Genomic DNA, 3898 nt, shown 5'->3' with positions numbered 1-3898 from the left:
TTGTTTGGCGCCTATACTGGACGGGGTATGGAGACGGCCCCGATAATTAAGTTTGTTAAGGGAATGGTTCACGTGTAGCAAGGACCCCTATGGATCCCCATGGATACCCATGGATACTAGTAGGCTGATAAAAAGGGGGTAACTGTTGTTTGATGATTGAAATATAAAAGTATGACATGTACTATGTTACAGATTATGTATGAATTCATGATATTTATGATGTTGTTGTTTCTATGGATTGTTTTTATAAATCCCACTGATGTAAGTGGACGGTAAATGGTTTGATTATTGATAAATGAATTTATTCAAAATTTGTGCTCAATTGGTTGTTTTTGGTTTTATACCAACTTTTACTTCTGTGACAGTAATATAGTGTGATGTCTTTACTGGGTTAGTGTAGCTCATTCCTTACTTAACCATTTCATATCAGGAGGACCTGGTTCCCGAGGCTGATTCACAAGAAGACGACGAGTAGACGCCTAGATGTTTATTAGTTTTCTTATAGTCTTTCATTTCTAGTATTTCCTTTAGATGACTTATTTTTTGATATTGTTAGTATGTTTAAGTTATTGTGTAAGGGATATTAATCAAAACTTTTTATTTTGCTTCCGCACTCATATTCTTTATATACATTTCCTTTTAAATTTCCGGGGTCTTTACATGAGCCGAGTTCAAGCCAATTTTTAGCTGACTTCGAGCTATTTTTTAGTCGAGTTCAAGCTTTTTTTAGTCGACTTCGAGCCGTTTTGAGCCGAATTGAACTATTTTAAGCTAAGTCAAGTTGTTTTAAGACAGGGCGAACCAATTTGAGATGAGTCGGGCCGAGCTGTTTTAAGTTGAGTCGAGCTGAGCCGAGCTGCTGACTGACAGATCTGGTTTTAGTTTGCAGCACTTTTTTAGCATCATTTAACATTGGTAAACATGACATTTATTTAGAAATAAGTTGGGTATGTGTGATATCCCTTCAACTATTTAATGGAGGGTGTTGATTATCATATTTTATTATTTTAGTTTATTATTTAATTAATTATTATTATGTAATTAGAACTCTAAAAAATAATAATCTCATATAATTAGAATTTTATTAAAATAAGAATTTCTCTGTTTATATATTAAAAATTTTATAAATATCTTAAGTGTAATAACGTAAAGTGTGAAAAATAAAATTATTATTTTTTTCTCTAAATATCAACAATAGGTCTCACCATTAGACTGTAAAACAACTTTATATTTGAGAATAAATTTCAGCTTTGTTGCTAAATTAGTTTTACCAATTTTTTAGTGTTTTTCAACAGAATGTTGTTTTAACCATCTTATTGAGTCGAAAGATTTTGAATCGGCTTATTGGGTAAACCGTATTATCTTTTCAATTCTTTTTTATTTTCTCGATTATTTTGACAGTATTCACTTTATTAAATATGATTCAAGTAGGGAATGTTTGATTTAAATAATTGAATTTCTACATGCTAAATATAGTGGCTTCACGATCAAAAGTGTTTTTGATCCTGAAGCTCCCCACGTCACATATATACGCCGCCGACAATGAAAATATCTGTTGACAAGGAAATGAGAAAGAATTGTTAAAGAAGATTCTATGCTGTGAGCAATGGTATGATGTTTAGCTTTTATCCTATGCCATAAATATGTCAAGAAGTCAAGAAGAACAAAAGAGGGAAATGGTATAAAATGCATCCATCAACTTTATTCTACACCATAAAATTAAGATGCATGCAATGAACAGTGTCACTTGGAGAGCTAAGGCTGTGTAAATGATCAAGGAAGTCCATATAAAATAAATAATAAATCTCTGGCAACTTGCCTTTAAAGATCAGAACAAGTCAGTTTTAGATGATATTTAGCTTTCGTTAAAACTTTTTCTCAACCAAATGAAATTATGAGAGTTTAAAGATAGAATTGAAGTTCTAAATTCCTATTTGTCTTGCACACAATCAATTAGTGAACCTGTCTTCTAATAATAGAACTTCACCTTCCTCAGTCATTCAAATGAGTGTAAGCTAAGGATTAAAGAGTAGGGAAAGTTTTCAAATTATCTTTTCCTTGGACAAAACTTCTTTTGATTAATTCACAAAAAGCATCAGTACATGCAAAGCTACCAGCCCCATCATCTAAACTTTTACCAGAGTACTCGTCAACTTTCCACGAAAAGAAAAAAGATATTTTATTTGCACTTTATTTTGCATATGGACAGTCAAATTATTCTAGTCTGTACATTTTCCTGGGGAATTCACCTTAAAATTAGCCAACCAAATGACCAATCCATGCATACATTTGACAAACACAGAATACAAATTTCAAGTCAAACTTGATTGTGCCCAAATTAATTAAAAGTGCAGAGAGTTTAAGATAAGTAACATCAAAATTAGATGCAATAGGTTTAATATTACAAAAAAATCTGCAGACATTCAAGAAAGAGAATCATGAAACAAGCTAAGATAAAAGACATGACATGCAACAGACTAGAATAAACAAAAAGGGTTTTGCATTTCTTTCAAATCGTGAAACAATATGTAATGGAAAGTAATAATACGGTGATAACAAGACAGCATTCCCGAGCTGCAAAGCCTTTCATCAAGTATTCTCCTGCACCAATAACACAACACCCAACCATAAATGGAGCCCTAAAAGGTCCTTTCGACAAGGCCAACAACCAGAACCGTACATGGGTGCTAATCCCATGCACCCACTAACCTGCTATATTTTTTTTCGAAAGACACAGAAATTACATATTCCCACAACCAACGTAATTACTCCAGAATAATACCTTTTAAGAATTAACTACTACCTTCAGTGCAACACTACCACTGGACGCCCCAGATGCAATGTGTCCTTCAGTGTCCAACGAACAACTCCAACAGCGTCCATGATGCTGTCCTCTTCCAAAACACTTGGAAGAGAGGATTGATTAGCCCCATTCCCTCGCAAAGGAATACGATTAAGAGCTTCTTGGTCTGAAATACAGTGACAAATTTCAGTTACTAGTAAAATTCATATTTAATAAAGCCTGCTGAAAGGGATAAAGCTGAAAATGAAAGTGAACAAACATGAAAGCATGATGGCATACAGTATTTAAGTGATAGACATGAATAATAGTTAATATGAGCAACAGCGTTACTGCAGAGTAAATGATATTCTTGTTTTGCTTTTGGAACAAAAAGATAATTTTAACACTCAGTGGTTTTGTACGGAAGTGATTGATTTGTTTGACAAATAAAAGCAACAGAAAACCTGATATTATTGCATTCCCCTGTACATCATCGGAATAGCCTTCAGCAGTACTTTCTTCAGTCTCGGCATTAACAAGCATTGTCTTATACCTTTTCCACTGCGTTCTTGCCCTATCCATCACTAGCCACTGCTTAAAACATCCAGTATCTTAACCAAGTCATCCAAACACACGAGCTTTAATTTTCTAAATAAAACATTATTTCCCAAAAAATTAATATTTAACAAGAATAATATGTGAATAGCAACGTCTCTATACTAAATACTACGCCTTATCTGTAATGATCCAGAATTTAGAAAAATGAATTTATATTTTTAAATGCGAAAACAAATAATAATATTAGAGTTTACATTCTTTACACAGTAAATTAAAATGACAATAGAATTATGGGAATGCCTCTATTACAGCGGTTCGTGAAAAAAAAAATGATTTAAAACAAATAAATAAATGTCCTAAGGATTAACCTCCACTAGCTCTTAAAGAGGTTTAGGAAGTAAACTACTCACAACCTTATTGCTGATTGGAATCTGGATCTTGATTCTTTTGATCTAAAATGATTAATAGAAGACTGAAGTACATTAACCCAATAAAAATATCATACTAATAACTGATACGGAAAATAAATATTCGTAAAAATCACAAAACAACTAATGA

At 32.6% G+C, this 3898-nt stretch overlaps 1 long non-coding RNA gene across 4 annotated transcripts; it reads right to left on the bottom strand.

Moving 5' to 3' along the window:
• Positions 1-1329: 1329 nt before the first annotated feature.
• Positions 1330-3408, bottom strand: LOC148253268 (uncharacterized). Of its 4 annotated transcripts, none has more exons than XR_015821604.1 (3): positions 3247-3408; positions 2804-2969; positions 1330-1552 (listed from the first exon to the last, which is right to left on the bottom strand). It is a non-coding gene; the product is annotated as an uncharacterized LOC148253268 (long non-coding RNA). The 4 variants fall into 4 exon arrangements; XR_015821603.1 differs by lacking the exon at positions 1330-1552 and adding an exon at positions 2317-2601 and having other exon boundaries at positions 2783-2969; XR_015821602.1 differs by lacking the exon at positions 1330-1552 and adding an exon at positions 2318-2601 and having other exon boundaries at positions 3247-3407.
• Positions 3409-3898: the final 490 nt, after the last annotated feature.

The sequence above is a fragment of the Carica papaya genome, chromosome 6, assembly GCF_054855325.1.
Source record: "Carica papaya isolate Zhongbai chromosome 6, ASM5485532v1, whole genome shotgun sequence".
NCBI classification, from domain to species: Eukaryota; Viridiplantae; Streptophyta; class Magnoliopsida; order Brassicales; family Caricaceae; genus Carica; species Carica papaya.
The sequence above is the reverse complement of the archived record's forward strand: the minus strand, read 5'-3'. Positions and strand labels throughout refer to the sequence as shown.